The 19424-nt window shown below is 36.7% G+C and overlaps 1 protein-coding gene across 1 annotated transcript in view; it reads left to right on the top strand.

Annotated features, from left to right (window-relative positions):
• Window positions 1–19424, top strand: part of LOC111557341 (syncytin-1-like) — a 141162-nt gene that overhangs the window by 23026 nt on the left and 98712 nt on the right. The window contains exon 2 of the mRNA XM_045052307.1: window positions 12558–12650. The gene's annotated coding sequence lies outside the window, so the exon portion shown is untranslated. The remainder of the gene's footprint in view (window positions 1–12557; window positions 12651–19424) is intronic.

Here is a 19424-nt window from a genome sequence, read left to right as displayed (position 1 = left end):
AGTGTCTATTTGAGATAGACTTCAGTCATGTAACATCAAAGTCACGGTGATGTTTATTCTAAATTTAAAATAGGGCACCTGGGTGGCTCAGTTGGTTGTGTTTGACTTCGGCTCAGGTCTTTCACGATCTTGTGGTTCCTGGGTTCAGTCCCCACATTGGGCTCTCTGCTGTGAGCACAGAGCCTGCTTCAGATCCTCTGTCTCCCTCTCTCTCTCTGCCCTCCCCCCTTTCACTCTAACTCAAATATTAAAAAAAATAAGATTAAAATCATCAAAATAACCTTTGAAAGGTATGTATAGATTCTTTTATTTCCCATTTTTTTATTTGCATCTGGTTCTAAAAGCGACAATTTCAATTGTGGCCTGTGTTCAGTGTTTTTGAAATTAAGGTACCTGTTATCTAACCAGCAGCAAACTTCAACATTCCCACTGCTAGAAAGATTTACTCCTTCCCTACAGCATCTGTGTAGAGGGAGCTTCTCTCCCCCTCATTTCTGAGTATTTTTTTAATGTTTACTTTTGAGAGAGACAGAGAGCAAGTAGGGGAGGGGCAGAGAGACAGTGAGACACAGAATTTGAAGCAGGCTCCAGGGTTTAAGCTGTCACACAGAGCACCACTTGGGGCTCGAACTCATGAGCGGTGAGATCATGACCTGAGCGGAAGTCAAATGCTCAGCCCACTAAGCCATCCAGACACCCCTCCTCTTTTCTGTTGAGGTAATGCCTACTCATTTTATAAGCCTCAGTTTCAGTAGATTATCCTTTAGGAATTGCCCTTTACAATTAGGCTGGATTAGGTGGCCCCATCTGTGCTCTCTCATGCCCTATGCACTAAAGATTAGTTGTGACCCATCATTTCATCTACTATGTAGTTTATAGTTTATGTGCTTGTTTTCTCAACTACCAAGTCATTAAAGATAGTAACTTTTATTTTTCTTCGTATTTCTAGTACATAGCATACTGTTGGCTAGTGAGTAATAAGTATTTGTTTCATAAATGAATGAATTTCACTTTTTTATACCAAGACAAAGCCTTAAATAGTTGCCCAGTTGAGCCTAAATCTCAGCAGAATAATGGACATTGAAGTTGTAAGAGCAATTCCAGTCTCATCACAACACTTAAACCTTTCTGAAAACCATCAGCTCTGGAAGCAGTCTTCAGAAATTGTTGCTCCTGGGGTGCTTGGGTGGCTACTCGGTTAAGCATCCAACTTTGGCTCAGGTCATGATCTCATATTTCATGGGTTCAAGCCCTGCATTGGTCTCTGCAATAAACAGCTCAGACCCTGGAGCCCACTTTGGAGTCTATCTTTCCCTGTCTCTCTGCCCTTCCACTGCTTGTGCTCCCTCGCTCTTGCTCGCTCTCTCTTCCAAAAATAAACATTAAAAAATGTTGCTCCTGAATACAACCTGTTCTTTATTTCCTTTTGGCAATTTTTTTAAAGAAAATCTGGTATTTGTGATTTTAAAAGGTACCTTGCCGGCAAAGCAATCCATTGATTAACTCTTGCTATCTTTGGTTCTGGTTGGACCTGAGAAATGGACTGTGCTACTAAGCAGATTTCACAATTAACTTCTTGATTTCATGTATTATCCACTATGTCTTAACAAAGCATAATGGATTAATGGCTTCTTTAACCCAAAGAACATTCTGGGCAAAGTATCATAAGATACAATGCCTGCACTTATTTTTCAAGTCAGGTGTGGTTGGGCATAAGGTGAAATTATGTCGTTAACATCATTTCTCCAGCTTTGTCTTTTCTTTCCAACCCACCTTCCTTCCACCTTCCTATAGGCAGGACTGGTTTCTGATAATGCCCTGGTACCATTCACAGATACTCAGTCAGGTTGCCCTCCTCCAGTGTGGGACACAATGTGGCCCCCCTGATGCTCACTCATAGTCCAGCACTGAGACCTTCAGTGTATCTTACAGCTTATGACTGTATTCCATCATTGTCAGGCTTTCTGAGACTCTTAAGAGAATATTTGCAAGACTAATCTGAATTTGTTCATTGGAGGAAGATGAAGAAAATACTCAAGTATTTACACAGTTCCAATTACTATCTTCCAATTCTATGGTTCTCTGCTTAGAGGGAAATGGTTAGTTTCATAGCCAACTATCAGGGACTCCTTTTGATCCTGAACCATAATAAACCGTTTTATACCATATCCATTCAAAAAACTATCCCTGGTTTTGATATGGGATTTTTCAAGAAATTTTAAGATAACATAGGCTTTCCACTTCTCACTTAACTGTCCTTAAACACAATTTCTTGTTCTCCCGACACCTTGAAATTTGAATCCATAGGAGCAATAATAGGTAGAAGAGGTATGATGTGGTAAAAGCGGCTACCTTTGATAGCAAAGGATACATTGGGTCCCTATTCAGGTACTGACTACTTATGTGACTGGTCAACTTTTTTTTTTAAGTATTATCTTACATGGGAGATCATAATTACTGCTTTCCCAGTTTTGTAGGCGCGTAGTGACTACCAAATCAACTTTATGGGGAAAAAAATGTGTGCAAAATGTTGACTCATTTATTGTCAATTCTACCTGTTACTCAATACCAAAAAAAATTATTCTTCCAGTAATCTTATTTTCAACTTTTATGATTTCGCCCTCCTAGTTTTAATAATTTGGAAATATTGTTTCTATGCCAGGAAGGATTTTCTCAAATTGCTCTCCTATCACAAGACACAAGCTGAGAGCACCCATGCATGTCACTCAATGATAAAACTTTACTACCCTCCCAAAGCACCTTTCATTTGTGATGGACCAATACCCTCCATGTAATGTAATTCATCTGGAATCTCCTACATTAAAAAACTTCACTTCCCTATCTCAACAGCACTTTCTATCTGCTAGATTATATCACGAATATTTCTTTTATAGATCTTTATCTCCCAGCAGGCTTTGGACTGCAACTACAGACTCGGTTGGGGTTTGGAGCTTTATAAATAGACCTAAAGCACTTGGCATAGTAACTTCCAAGTAATTGTTTAGAGGTTTGTTCATCACTCACTAACGGGTAATTTCAATAAGTGATTAAGTGTGGGCTACTAAAACACTTCCTAACATCCAGGCACAAATTCAACTATCTCGCCGTCTTACTATAAGGTTGCAGAAATGTAGACTTTATTTTTTTTTTAATTTTTTTTTCAACGTTTATTTATTTCTGGGACAGAGAGAGACAGAGCATGAACGGGGGAGGGGCAGAGAGAGAGGGACACACAGAATCGGAAACAGGCTCCAGGCTCTGAGCCATCAGCCCAGAGCCCGACGCGGGGCTCGAACTCACGGACCGCGAGATCGTGACCTGGCTGAAGTCGGACGCTTAACCGACTGCGCCACCCAGACGCCCCTGTAGACTTTAAATTTTACTAAAATGTCCTTAAGATCTTCAACTGCAGAATTCAACAAAATAGAATTTATTTCACATATGTTGATCATAAAACAGTGTGAACGATACATAATACAAAACGATAATGCTGTTGCATATTTTTGCGGTTACTGCTGGATCTAGACCTTTTTGGTATTATTTCCTGTTGCCCCAGAAAAAAATATATATATATTTTACTATTAGAAACATATTGTCAAGGGAGCCTGGGTGGCTCAGTTGGTTAAGCGTCTGACTCTTGATCTTGGCTCAGGTCAAGATCTCATGGTTTGGGCATTCTAGCCCCACGTTGGGCTCCGCACTGACAGTGCAGAACCTGCCTGGAATTCTATCTCTCTTCTCCATCCCCACTTGCACTGTCTCTGTCTCTCTCAAAATAAATTAATTAAAAAAAAAACATATTGCTTGGTAAGTTTCTAATATGGTAAACTGCATATTCATCGTACCTTTAAACATAGAAATATTCATGAATTATGTTGATTTTCCGGAGTTTTATGCACTAGAATAGTTAACTGAAGTATAAATTTTATTGATAAGAGGAATATGGGCCCTATTTTTCTTTTTCAATTTGCATCTAACCCAAAGTGAAGAGAATGTGCACACAGGCATGCTGCTGCCGTGCAGACTACTGATTAGAAGGCCCAGAGTGTGAGAAGTAGCAAGGGTTTTTACGTCCTTTGTCTAGTGAAGCCTGTCTGCATGAAGAGTTCAATGAGGTTTTTAGCATATTATTCTCATTAGACTATGCAGGAATTTCATTTCGCAAATCCAATTAATATGAATAGATGATTGGTGGCAAAATTCCTGCCCGTTACACCGAAAATTTTCATTTACTTTGCAGGGTGGAAACTACTGAAGCAGAGCTCACTGCATTTTAGGACAAATTAACTGGGGGAAAGTGAGGGAGGACAAGTGCAGGCACATTGGGTGAAGAGGCAGTTTCCCCGCAAAGGCATCACTCACTTTGTGGGGAAACACAGGTCCATTTTGAGGATGGATTGACACGGTTAACGTTCACCAGAAAACTTGGAGACACTTTTGAAGTTTACAATTCACATGTTAGTGACGTTTAGTATTTTACAAGCCAAATGAACTTTAATGTAGGTCTGGGCTATTAGCCCATTTAAAATAAAGAGGTTAAAATGAGAAAATAGGTATCTGGAATCCTGGTCTGGGAATTTTTAATTGTCAGTTTTATTTTGTTTTCTGTCCTGTTAAAGGCATATCTTTTAATAGTGAGATGCCTAGGGGCATCTGACTCGATTTTGGCTCAGGTCATGATCCCAGGGTCCTGGGATTGAGCCCCGCGTTGGGCTCTGTGCTGACTGTGGAAGCTGCTTGGGATTCCTCTTTCTGCCCCTTTTCTGCTCTTGTCCCCTGTTTGCACTCTAAAATTGAAAGAAATAGTGAGATGCATAGAATAAGAAGCAATATCACTTTGATATAAATGCAGAAAAAGTGATTAAAAAAATCAAACCTTTCAGAAACTAACAGTAGGGTCCCAAAGTGGTCTAGAATAAGTTACTTTTTAATGGATTTATCAAAATTTAAGGGTACTGGGGTGCCTGGTTGGCTCAGTCAGTTGAGCATCCAACTTGGTTTCAGTTCAGGTTATGATGCTGGGGTCGTGGGATCCAGCCCCGTGTCAGGGTTTGTGCTGAGTGTGGACCTTGCTTGAGATTCATTCTTTTTCTCTCTCTCCTTCTCTCTCTCTTCCCCCCTCCTCTGTTGCCTCTGCCCCTCTCCCCCACTTGCTCTGTCTAAAATAAAAATAATCAAATAGAGGATACAGTATCACCTACTGTAAGCCAAAAAAATAAGTTTTCTGAAGCTGAGTATTTTCTGTCTTTCATTTATAATGGAGCAGCTTTTGAATCAATGATACTGTAATTCTTCTCTAAAAGATTAACAAAAGCCCTTTGCTACAAGTGAAACAGAACTTTTAGAGAAGCTAATTTTCAAGGAATAGCACATGAACATTTCTGAAGAATGCCACAGATTCTATGAAAAAGAAAAAAAAAACTCTTAAAGGCATTGTTTACTAGGTACTCAGAGATCCTTAGAGATTGGGATGAAAGGTTAGCACATCATTTCTAGACTACCTAGATGTCAACAATATGACTGTATGTATAATTGCCAAACTCATAATCCAGCATTGAATTTTATGTTTCTTAGTTTCAATGTTATTTAATGACCTTAGAAACAATCATTCTGGTATATTCTGAATAAGAAAAATCCAGCGTTTTCCAAGTATCTCCCATGCTTCTCCTCCAATTTCCTCATTCCTTTCTTCTATGCACAGCACATACAGTTCCCAAAGCCATCTTACCCCTCAATTTTATTTTGCTCATGTAGGTTCATCAGGGTCTTGAAGCTGTTTCTGAAAATTTTGTGGTAAGGAAACACCTTATTTAAAAAGTTAAGCCCTAGTTGAGAATCACCCTAGATTCTGAGGTTAACAATAGAAATTGTAAGAAGTTATTATTTTGTACTAATAAACACACATTCCACTAAGGGTAGCTTTTATTGATGGATTATACTTACCCTATCAAGTGTAATAACATACCAAAGAGATTCAAAAGTCACTTAAGGCACAGAAATGGCTATTAGTGATATGGTTTCCTTTACCTGTGTTAAATATTGTAGATCAAACAAGGAAACCATTTTGAGATGCATGTGAGGAATATATGGAGATTTGATGTGTAGGAGGCAAAATGCCTTGTTGCTATTTGAGGAGGGCCTTATTCACAAGGGCTAGCCTTTACCAAATGGCAGTCACCACCAGTATAGTGTAATTCCTTTGCTTTTTGTTAATACTAGTTTTGCCAGAAAACCCAGAAAGTTTACTGAAATTTGACAGCAGATATGAAACAATGTGGTGACAATACATGTACTTTTTAGTAAAGTTTATTTCTTTCTGGTTGGTCCCTGCAAAATCTCAAATATTTTAGATGTTCCTAACAAGTCATTAAAGTATAGACCCATTTTAACTTATATGTGATTTTCAGGTATATCTTTGGAATGGCTCCCAAAACTATCTGCATGTTTCACAAATAGTTGCCATAGGACTAATTATAATGTAGGCATAATGACCATTTGTATTATTGAGTGTTCCATGTTAGGCACTGTTATAAACATTTTGCAGGTATTATCTGGTTTAATCTTTACAGTTGTAGGAGAAGTCATGCTATTATCCTCATTTTACAGTTAAGGATAATTAAACACTAAGAGTCTAAGGGTCTTGCTTCAGGTGACAAAGTGGCAGAATCCAGGTCTGACTGGTCTTCTCATTCTCTTAATGTCTTTCACAGAGAAGTTCTTTAAGTGATGTGCAACTTCTATTTCATCGATGCCTCTCACGTTGTGTCTCAAAAGTCAATGCCAACGCCAAAGCCATCTAGATTTTCTGTGTTGTTTTGAGGAGTTTAATTTTAAATGTAACAGACTCTTGATCCATTCTGAGTTAATTTTTGTGAAGGGTAGAAGATCTGAGTCTAGCTTGTTTTTTGTGGCATATGGATGCCCAGTTGTTCTCACATCGTTTGTTGGAGAGACCATCCTTTTTCCATTAATTGCTTTGCTCTTTTGACAAAGATTAACTATATTTGTGTCGGTCTATTTTTGGACACACTATTCTGTTCCATTAATCTATTTGTCTATTCTTTTGCCGATACCACACTTTATTGCCATAGCTTTAAGTCTTGAAGTTTGCTGCAGCCAGTCCTTTATCTTTGTTCTTTTTCTTCAATATTGTGTTGGCTAGCCTAAATCTTTTGCCTCATCATATATAAGCATTAGAATCTGTTAGACCATGTCCACAAGATAACTTGCTGGGATTATGATGGGGATTACACTGAAATTCTTGATCACAATACAAAGACCTGACATTTTCAACAATTCTGAGTCTTTCTGATCATGAAGATGGAACTTCTCTCCACTTAGTTTTGATTCCTTTTGTTGAATTTTAGTTATCTTGACATATATCTAACAAAAATACAATATCTATAAGTATTTGTTTGTATCAATGGAAAGAGTATTGTGGCTTTAATTTTAATTCCAATTGTTCCTTAGTTGTATATAGGGAAGCTGTAGACTTGTAGATGAACTCATATCCTGAAACCTTATTTTAATTGCTTATTAGCCTCAGGAGTTTTTTTTTTTTTAATTGATTTGTTATAATTTTCTACATAGACAAGTAGGTTAGCTACAAAGACATTTTTTTCTTTTCCATTTCATAGATTTTTTTTTTTAATTTAATGTTTATTTTTGAGACAACACAAGAGACAGACTGCAAGCAGCAGAGGGGCAGACAGGAGACACAGAATCTGAAGCAGCTCAGAGCCTGATGCCAGGCTCAAACTCATGACATGAGCCCTGAGATCCTGACCTGAGCCAAAGTCCCACGCTTAACCGACTGAGCCCCTCAGGGACCCCTCCATTTCCTAGATTCTTTATTTCCTTTTGTCTTATTGCATTAGCTGGGTCTTGTATGTTGAAAAGGATTGTTCAAAGAGGACATCTTTGCCTTGTTCCTTACCTTAGTGGGAATTCTTTCTAAGTATGGCATTTGCTCTGTTTTTTTTTTTTGGGTGGGGGTGGGGGTGGAGGTGGGGGTGGGGTAGAGATCCATCATATTAAGGGATACCCCCTCTATTCCTAGCTTGCTGAGTTATTACTGGGTGTTGCTTTGCTTGTTTTTACACTGAATTTATTCATGTTTTTTTTAGCACTATTTACAATTAGATTGTAGGTTGTATATTAATTATAAGTCATAAATGCAATTGTTTGGTGTGTGTGTATATGTGTGTGTGTGCACGCACGTGCATGCACGGGCGTGGTGGTTTTTGTGTTTGGAGGCAGGCTAATCCAATTTTCTCCCGACCATTTCAGAAAAAAAAAATTTTTTTTTTGGAGCATACTCTTGCTTCAAAAACCAGAGTGAAAAACATGGTTTTGAAGAGAAAGCCTTTAAATGTTTAATTTGTGTTAAGCATTCATAAAGATAATAATGGCTATGAGAATCCCCCATCATCCACCACCCATCACAACTGTTAATCATTTTCTCTAAGTGCTTTTCCATTTGGCAAATGATAGCTTAGTAGCTCTCTATGGAAATAGATAGCACATCCTCCACTTAATCACATGGAACATTTAAACAAAAAGAGACAGTTTTACCTATAGGCAAGTTGTTCACTGACATCTTGAATTATTTCTAATATGCATGAGCTTTTTACTTCATAATCAGAGAGTTGACTCTTACATGAATTCAAGAATTTTTAACGTTGCTCTTTAAATCTCTAAGTTAAAAGAAATTTTTAAAAATATATACACAATGGGAAAAGGGAACTTTCCCTGCATCTTCAGCTTGACTACTATTTTTTTTTCCTGTTTTTGGTTGGTTCTGCCTTTAGGTCTCAGTTCTGACTCCTGAGCTTCACCATCATCCTCCCAACTTCATACCCCTCCTATTCTTGTTTCTGATGCTAGATCCCTATTTCAGCTTCTTGGTCTAGGGCTCTGCTTTGGGCATCTAGAACTTAGCTTCCCTATCATTTTTAGAAAGGACATCAATATTATGTTCTTGTATACCTCTAATACCCTAAGATCTAAAAATGCTCTAGGAGTTCCCCTTCTTCTTTAGTGTCCTTTTGAGGACATTTTCCCCTCCCGCCTTTCTAAACTTCCCAACTTTGAAGCTCATGTTATTTATCAGATCCTTTACCTTGTTGTTGATTGATGCCTAGACTTCTTTATTCCTTAGTATTTGTGGCTTCTTCATTACCTGAATCAATTTCTCCAGTGATCTAATACTCTATTCTCTGTCAGCTATTCACTCCATTATAAAATCTTATCTTTGTCATTATTATAACTCTAACTTAGAGCTGCCATCACCTGATCAAGATGGCATTGTGATTAGATCTCCAAACTGAGATAACCAGTGTCAACAGCAAAATCTTGCCAAGAGAAGACTAAACTGTATACCAAAAAAAGGACTTTGCTTTCTTCAGTAAGTTTTTATAAAACAATCTAATACCTTTAAGTCAGCTTACATGGGTAATAACTTCCCTATAACAATTTCTTATCCAGTTCTGCTTCAATACTAACCCTGTTTTGTCTATAAGACCTAAACAGTTTATGTCACCAGTTTTGTTTACTTTCTCACTTTAAGAATTTTTTATTTTTATTTTTATTTTTGAGAAAGAGAGCATGAGCACATAAGCAGGGGAGGGCAGAGAGAGAGAGAGAAGGAATTCTAAGCAGGTTCTGCATTGCCAGTGCAAAGCCTGATGCAGGGACTGAAATCATGAACTGGAGATCATGACCTGAGCTGCTATCAGGAGTCAGACTCTTAATGAACTGAGCCACCCAAGTGCCCCATAGTTGTGCTCTATCAACAGATTGCTGGTAGCATTTTGTAGACTTTAAACACAACTTGTTCATGATGCTAATTTCAAGAAGTCTACCTTCTGGTGCTATTATAAGACACTCCTCCCATGCCAAGTCCATCAACCCTACAACATAGGAAACTTAAATTCATTGATCTTATTAATATTCACTATCTTTCACCACCTCTTGACCTCATTCTGTCCATATCTAGCTTCAATTCTCTGGTCATAAATACTCCCTTGTATACACCCTCAGTGATGGCAAGCCCCCCATGCTTGTCATCATATTTATTTGGAAAACTCACAAAACTCATTAAATCTGATTCTCCTGACCTCCAAACAATGAAAGGATAGCTGGTGACACACATGTAGGTGGAGCAGTCTCACTTCAAGGTTCTTCCTGAAACCTTCTCAATTGATTACTCATCATTCAGCAAGAAATTTGAAATAACCAGAAGAGAAATCCCTCAAGTCATACCACATTTATCAGCCATCAGTGTTTTAAGAAAATCCTTCCTTTAAGTAAAATTGAATTACATCATCCCTTGTCCCCTTTTACTCATTCATATTAGTATACAAACATTCTATTTCTCCCATTTACAACACCAAACAAGTCAATCTTCTCTCATTTTATTCCAGCTACCATCCCATTTCTCTGCTCTTTTTAAGAGGTTACATTGATCTTCCAAGGCAACACATTCTTCTGGTTTTCTTTCTTCCTTCCTCAGTCTTTAAATCTTATTATCTGATTTTTCTTTATAACTCTGAACATCTAGGTCCTTGATGATCAGACCCAGGCTTATGGCTTCAATTATTATTTAAATTGAGGCAGTACTGTAACTTTTATCTTCAACTTTGAACTACTGATTCCTATATCTAATTGATGACTGGATATTCTTACCTGGGTTCTTACCTAAATTTACCACGTCCAAAATGGAACCTTACATTCTCCAAGTAGGTTTCCCCCCCAGTCTTTGTCCCTTCATTTCATGGGAACTTCTTCTTTCTTAGGCCAAAAATCTTGGAATACTATGTAATTTCTCATTTTTCTATTTTACATTCAACTAGTTAGCAAAACCTCTTGGCTATACAATCAAAATATATCTGCAGTCTGAGAACTAATAGCATCCTGGTGCAAGTCAAAGAGTTTCTGGCTTTGATTATGGAAATAACTTTCTAATTAATACATTATCCACATCAACAAAGCAGCCAAAATGATGCTGATAAGCATCAGACTATTTTTCTCTTCTACTCAAAACTATCCAGTCTTCCCATCTCAGAGTAAAAGCAAAAGGTGATCTTTGTAAGAGGTCTGTGTGCTCTTCCTCCCTTAGGGTTCTGATCTTGTCTCCTATTCCTCTTTCTACTGCTTATGAGCTATTCTAGTTTTGCAGTTCCTCAAATATGCCTGATACATACTTACCAGAGTCTGTACCAGGAAATTTTCAGGTGTTATTTCTGGAAATGCTATTCCTCCAGAGAGTCAAAAGTCCATTCTGTAAAGTCTTGCTCAACATAGTCATCTTAGTAAGACCTCCTGCAATCATCCTTTCTACCAATCACAGTCCTCACTTCATCCCTGCAGCCCTATTCTGATTTATCCTGCTTCATTTATTGTAGGTTTCCATGTGCTGGAATGTAATCCTTACAAGAGTAAGGTTTTTCCTGATTTGTTTTTCACTGCTCTATCCCCAGAATCTAGAACATTGCCTGACATAATTGTTGATTTTGTTGAATAAATGTATAGAAATTAATTCTTTTAAAAATCTATATTTAGGTGTTAGACACATTTCACAAGTTACATTCTCCTATAGATTTTTCGTATGTTCAGTTGTTTTGGGCTTCCTTTCTCCAAATATACAAATTAGCTGAACATTACTTTTATTATTCACCATACTTTCAGTAAGATCACTTTGTTTTCTGTGGAAGTTAGAGCAGAATACTTCGTTATTTAATGAGAGGTCACAAATCAGGACATTAACTAGCACAACTCCATTGATCGTGTGAGCCAACCTCAGAAAAGCAGGAATAAAATGACTTCCATGCCAAAAGCCCAGTAGATAATAGAATCACTTTGAATAAAGTACTAGGAAATTTTGCACAGAATAAAAGCGTAAAAGTTTTATATCTTACAAGTAACATTAAAGTAAATGCATTTGGGAAGAATTATTTCAGGCATTTCCAATGGACACTTTTATGAGGTGCTGTTGATCAACGTTTCTAAAGTATCACATTGAGAGGTTTTATTTCCTATCACATTTCTTGTTTTAGAAGTAGTAAATAGCTATGATAATTCTTATTTCATCATCCCTGTCACATGTAACAAGCAATAATCCATCTTGTTTTCATTATTAAATATGGGTACTGAATATTGAAAGACTAGATATAACAACTCTTGTCAAAGTCTTGTTGTTACCAGGGTGGTAATTTGTCCGTGAGTAATGGCTGGATGTAGAAGAAGTATGTGTAGTTGAACTCTGCTCCAACCAAGCATCTTTTTGAAAAACAAAAAAGCAAAACAAAAACACTTAACTCTATAATTTCAAAATATGTGGTTGGTGTTTTTTGCAATTCCAAGTAAAAGGATTTTAGGCAGGGTATGGACAGACCCATTAAAATTAGCATCTTAATTGTAAGATATATGAGAAATAATAGTATAAAATAGTAGTCAGCAAATACTAAGATGGTGATAACCAAAATGAGTGAAGTTTGGAATATCCTGGTTATTGAGGTTAGATCACCAACTAATACCTAATTATTATTTGATTACAGAATGTTAAGTTACCAGGTATCTGATCTCCAGAAAGAACACCTGTTCAAGTACCTGGTTCCTCATGAATGAGTAAGCAAGCAATACTGACCGAGGTAAGTGTTCAACAGTACAGCCATTTAAGACCTTCATGTTGTCTTCATTGTACTATTCCAGTCTGTTAGCACTACTAGCAAGAACCAAATAACAAAGGCAGAAATAATGGTCACTGTTCTCCTTAAAATTACATAGGAACTCTCAGCTTCAGTAATGTTTTCATATGTACATATTCATTAATAGAAAAAAATATAGATTTCCTAAAACACAGCATCCTTCTATAGAAAATCTAACCCCACGTACAGTTTTGTACATCCAGAAAAATGTCATTCTCCTGCTTTCCAACTCATTAAATGGCAAATACTTTTCTCAATCTTCCTTATGTAATAACTGTAGTGTAAGTAGCAATTATATTTCTTTCAACATTTTATCATATTCTTTAAATGCTGAGGTTAGCACACCTTTGTTTTACTTTAGCACAAAACTGTACTACTTCTTCCAGCCTATGCTTAAAATATCTAATGCAATGAAGAAAAGTGTAACATAGTGGGTAGGTGGGTGGGGGTGGGGGGAGACCTACAAATGATTTTTACCAGTTTGGCTTCAATATGTGCCTCCACCTTTTAACTAGCTGTGGGACTTGGAACAGATTATATTATCACTCAGAAAGCTATTTTTCTCATTTTAATAAAAATGCTTAATTATGGTTTTGAGAGAATGTGAAATGATGTCAAAGTATTTCCTAAACTGTAAGGGGTCATACAAATTTCACGAGTAAGTTATTTTGGTAGATAAAAATCACCTGAAACATACGTAATTTACTTCATATAGAGTTTTATTCTTGTCCTCCTTTGATTGTTTAGACATAATTATTGGGAAAATATTTCCCCAAAATGCCTAGACAAGTATGTGCTGATTATGAAGACTTACTGGCCCTTTATTTCTGGCTGAAAATTTTCTAAACGTCTTCAAAGAACAGTGTTTTTTCTATTTTTAGCTGATTGTAATAATAGTCATGAGAACAGGTTAGGTAAATTAATCATATATGCATAACATGAAACTTTACAATTTGAGTATTTACATTAAGAAACCTTATTTTTATTTGCATGTAAATATAGGGGATTTTAGAGGCAATGATGTACAAGGCATGGATCTGTTATATAGCTCCATTACTGTCATCCTGAAGACACATCTCTGAGTCTTATTAGTTAAAATTTTGACATGTGCATACCTAGCCAGCAAGAGTATTATCTAATTACCACTTCAATGTTGCCTTCTTTCTCCTTATCTATGTAGTGGGCAGAATAGTATCCATCTGGAAGTGTTGTGTGCACAATTAAATGAGATAAAGCAAACTAACACTATTAGAAGAAAATATAGATCTTTATGATCTTAGAGTTGCCAGGGATTTAATAAAAAATGAAGGACCACACCAACCATATAAATTCCAGGTTTCATTATATTAGATAGTCTATGTGAAAAATTAAGCAGTGCATTAGGACAAGTATAGAATATACAGGAGACAAAGGAAATTATGAAAATCAAAATCCACATAACATTAAAGAGGTGTTAAACATCAGCCAAAGACAGGAGCAGAAAATTGAAAAGAAACTCAATACCTATCTGAAGTAATGCCTAATTTGTGAGAAATAAAAACATGACAAAATAAAACTCTCAACCCAGATAACTACTAAAACTTCAGATATCAGAGTTTAGTAAGAATGTATGTAAATATGAAATTTCTCAAAAGGGTTTTTCAGATATTCATTAGTACAGCTATTCTGGAGAGAAATTTGATACTTAAAGTAGTGTCTGCTTATATGACCCAACCATTCTCTAAGTAGAAGTCTTAGAGAAATCTTTACCTATGCAGTGGAAAACATGGAACTACTAGAAAATTCACTGAAGCATCGGTTATGAAAAAAAATTTGAAGAACTTCAAAAGAATCTTCATATACATTTAAAAAAAGGAATGGATGTACAAGCTATCCACGGAAAATGTAGACAATATCTTTCTCACATCATGAATCTCAAAAAACAATGGTAATTTGAAATTAATGGAACGTAGAGTTTATGTACTTTTTAAAAAGCACATATAGGGGCGCCTGGGTGGCGCAGTCGGTTAAGCGTCCGACTTCAGCCAGGTCACGATCTCGCGGTCTGTGAGTTCGAGCCCCGCGTCGGGCTCTGGGCTGATGGCTCAGAGCCTGGAGCCTGTTTCCGATTCTGTGTCTCCCTCTCTCTCTGCCCCTCCCCCGTTCATGCTCTGTCTCTCTCTGTCCCAAAAATAAATAAACGTTGAAAAAAAAAATTTAAAAAAAAAAAATAAATAAAAAGCACATATAGACAAAAATGCTATATTTAAAGAACAAGTATGATATATTGGAAGGATACATCAAACAAGATAGTGAGTGTCCATGGGTTGGGGAGGGGAAAAGGAAAGGGGGTAAGGAAGGGAAGGAAAGGGAGGGGCAAACTAGGATAAGTGGGACAAAAATAAGGCTGTAGTTAATTATGTGCTATTAGCAGCATAGGATTGAGATCCATCAATCCAACTCTTAAGATTCCTTGTGTAGGAAAGAAGGTCATTCTAGTTCCATGAGGTTATATATCTAAATACAGTGTTTAGTGTAACACTCAATTTTAATTTCATTCTTTTTCAAATAAGGTTTAGTCAAATTCAATTCTAACTTTCATTTTCTCAGTTTCTTGAAAAGTTGCTGTTTTCTGTCCTTACTAAAAGATCTAAGTTTTACTGAAGTAATAAACCAATATATGTGGGAAGTAAGATAAATTCAAAAGTCAGAATTTCAAAATATTATTAACATCTGAGTGATAAAGATGTCAAAATAAACATTGATACTGACACCCTCAGAAGTGGATATTTATTTTCTGTATTAATCAAAGTTTTTCGTGCTCAGAGAAACTCAATTTCACCGGAGCTGCCCCCTGATGGACAGGATTGAGTATCTGTTTGAGAAGAGGATGGGAGTCATGTCAACACTTTCAGCCCATAGAAAAAAGTGGAGATTTCCCCATTCTACTGAAAAGATTTCTGATTTGTAATTATAGCTTGTCACCTTTCAGCTTCTAGACTAATACATTTCCATAGGCAGGACTCTCCGTCCTGGGTGAGCTGCACTTCTGCCTTAGGAATGGTTGTTCATAAGCATGGGTCAGCAGTGTGGAGAAAATCCTTCTGAAGGCTGTAAGAATTTCTGTTCAAGTATTTTTCTTTTGAGCCTCAATAAAGAACCTCTTAATCTATGCCAGAAACTGCACAATTTCTCCAAACAGACACAGGAAAGAAAATGTTAACACTTCACAGTCATGGACTTTTACCATTTTTCACCCTCACACAAAATGGATTAAGGTACCAATAATGTCCCAATGTAAATAATAGAATTTTACCTATTAGATTATTTAACCAAATATTTACATTAGTGTGGCCAGTTAAGATTACATAGCCCACCTTGAAGACTCCTGATCTGAAGTCCAGTGCGTTTCTATTTTGTCACACAGCTACTCCAAAATATGTTGACATCCACACCAAGCTTTAAAAATTCTATAAACACACAGACTCTTCTTAATATATACCCAAATGCTGTCATTAGCTCAATAACTGGGCTGATTAGATCATCCCCTATATGTAGACAATGTAAAGTAGGACATAAAAATCTAAATATTGTAGATTAGCAATAAACTGATTTCTTTCAGGTTCCCAAATATTCCAGTCAGGGACTCCTTTGAGGACAAGGATTAAGTTATATTAGTATCTTTTCAAGAATCAAGTAAATGCCAGTTTCCCCGATATGGGTCTCTCTCTCTAATGCTTCTGACATTATTCCTGCTAGTTCATTGCCTACATCCTAAATACCTGGTTGCTGCCTCCTAATGGGTCTCACCATATAGAGGATGGCCTCGTCTATATTTAGCCCTTGTTGTTGAAGTTTATTTTTGAGCAAGACAGAGTGAGTGGGGGAGAGGCAGATAGGGAGAGAGAGAGAATCCCAAGTCAGGCTCCCCATTACCCTGGGCTCAAACTCATGAAACCGTGAGATCGTTACTGGAGCTGAAACCAAGAGTTGGATGCTTAACCAACTGAGCCACCCAAGCGCCACTCTTTTTAGCCCTTTCTTAAATCACTTTCTCAGAAGATAACTCTTGTTTGGATGTTTACACATATAATAACATGGATTTTAAGGAAGGAGTCAAAACTTGGCATTCAAATGATATCTTTTTTTTTAAAGTAAATTGGCATTACTCTGGATTACTGATATTCCAAGTGGATTTCAATCCTGCCTTTATTATACATTAATATATGCTTTCACATCTGTATCTAATCACCAGGTGTATTATATTTAAGGGTTAAATAGGTGAGCTGAATTTAATACTTGATTGAATAGAACACTGCACTTAGTCTAGGGCATGTAATCCTTAACCAGAGATACATATAAATATACATATAGGGAAGTTACTGTTGTTCAGAAAAAAAAATCTTTTACCACAGGTTTTAGTGCAATGCAGGCCAGCTGTCCTGGAAACCATTTCCCTTTGGTCATAAAAGAGAGGACATAAAAATATTCATGTCCCCACTAATTTAAAAATTTATTGAATGCCTCATATTTCAGACATTGTACTTGACACTTAGGGGATCATTAATGAATGAAACACATTAATTTATACTTTTAAAGGTCTGCCTAGAACCCTGAGAGACTTTGAGTTATAACTAAGTGCATTAAGAAAATTTAGTAAATTTTTATTCACTGGTAAAAACCTGGAAGTCTTTACCCAGATAAAACACATGCCAGCAACATGTATTCTTGTCAACATGAAATCCTTTTCCACTTCTGGGGACAAGGTGAGACTATGTGGGGCTGAGACTTTAGGTGGATGGTGTTAAGTTTTAATGTCATTCCCTTCTCCCAATTTCATCTCACATTAATCCAGAACGTCTTAGTGCTTTAATAAGATAATTCGGATTTAATGTTTTAACATATAAAACTTCATTTTTAGATGAAAAATTCACAATATTATATATTTGTAAATATCTCCATATATTTCAATGTGGATTGCAGGACATGCTGTGTCCAATGTTTAAACAGACAGCCCTCAGAAATGGCAGTGATAGGAGTACTGCCATACCAATAATGGTATTGTATGGACATTTGTTCAATATGAGGGAAAACAATAAGCTTAGCTTGGACCCTACTTGGTACATATAATTTTTCCTTCTTTAATCATCCATATTTACTCCAGAGGTTGGGATTGGTAGAACATAGGGGAAAAAAAAAGTCGTACAAGATATAGGACACAGGGCTTGGATAGGAAACATTATCCCATAGTTATTAAGTTTTGGAAGACATTAGGTCAAGATAATAGCTTCTAACCAAGAAAGCACCCAGATCAGAGCTGTGTGTGAAGGGAATGAGACAAGATCAAAGTGAGAAACAAAAATAATAATCAGAACCTAAAAGATTTAAAATGGATTAAGGTGGAGGCAACACTTCTAAAAGGTTTCCAAACATTTGAGAAGAGAACCTAAGTTTATATTACAACTTCAGGCACTAGTTTGAAGGATAATATTTTTCCTTCACTTGTTATCTATAGAGTATCTTATATTCACTCAATAGTTAATCAGTTATCCTGGATCAAATTTTTACTTGATGATCTGTGTACAAGAGCAACTCTGACTTTCTGTCCTAACAATGGAAATATTTGTTATAAGCTTGAAAGATGAATTATTTTAGTTTAAGATAAATGATAGGATGAATTGTTCCTTTGGTCATCATATTCCTTGAATTTTATGTATAATCTCAACTCTCCTCCATTATCTTAGTTCTTATCCGTTTTTATTGAGACATCTAAAGTCGCATTTCATTACCGAAATCATTCTTTTGCAGTCAATAGGATTCAGGGCCTCAGCAAGGGATAAGCTTTGGAAGACATTAAAGTTGTCTGCTGCACAGAAACTATGCATAATGAACCATGATTTATAAGATAGATGTTTAAAGCCAAAAATATTTCAAAATAAAGGGATGGGCAAATAGAGGTCAGGCAAAAATACACAAATAAAGATTAACAAGATAGCATGAAAGTGATATACTTTAAGGTTAGAAAAGAGTGATGAAAAGCACAATTTATGATGAAGCTATTTGAAATAAACTTATGGTCCCCAAACATATACAGCAAAGTCATTTTAGTCAAAGGAGGACATCACAAAAAACTTAGTATGGGTGATATTAATATACCTCTATCAACATTAGACAGATTTAATGGATCAAATACCTAATAGATAAATAACTACAAGGGCTTCTACTCGTAGCAATAGGGTAGGCTAGGATTACATAAGGTTCTTTCCAGTAGGAAGCACTTAAATGTTAGATGAACTGTGAAACCAAATGTATACAAACTTGTAAATGAATACGAGCTTGAAATAAAGAAAAGGAAATCCATAGGAGACCAAAACAAGGAGACAGCTGGTTTTATTTTCTTTTTTTTTTTCTTTTTTTTTTTTTTTCAACGTTTATTTATTTTTGGGACAGAGAGAGACAGAGCATGAACGGGGGAGGGGCAGAGGGAGAGGGAGACACAGAATCGGAAACAGGCTCCAGGCTCTGAGCCATCAGCCCAGAGCCCGACGCGGGGCTCGAACTCACGGACCGCGAGATCGTGACCTGGCTGAAGTCGGACGCTTAACCGACTGCGCCACCCAGGCGCCCCGACAGCTGGTTTTAAAAGTATGCTAGTAGGGTCCCTGGGTGGCTCAGTTGGTTGAGTCTGACTTTGGCTCAGGTCATGATCATGCAGATTGTGAGTTAGAGCCCCATGTC

Source organism: Felis catus, chromosome A2 (assembly GCF_018350175.1).
Source record: "Felis catus isolate Fca126 chromosome A2, F.catus_Fca126_mat1.0, whole genome shotgun sequence".
In the NCBI taxonomy this organism is placed as follows: Eukaryota; Metazoa; Chordata; class Mammalia; order Carnivora; family Felidae; genus Felis; species Felis catus.
Note: the sequence above shows the minus strand (reverse complement) of the source record. Positions and strands in the feature narration are given on the sequence as shown.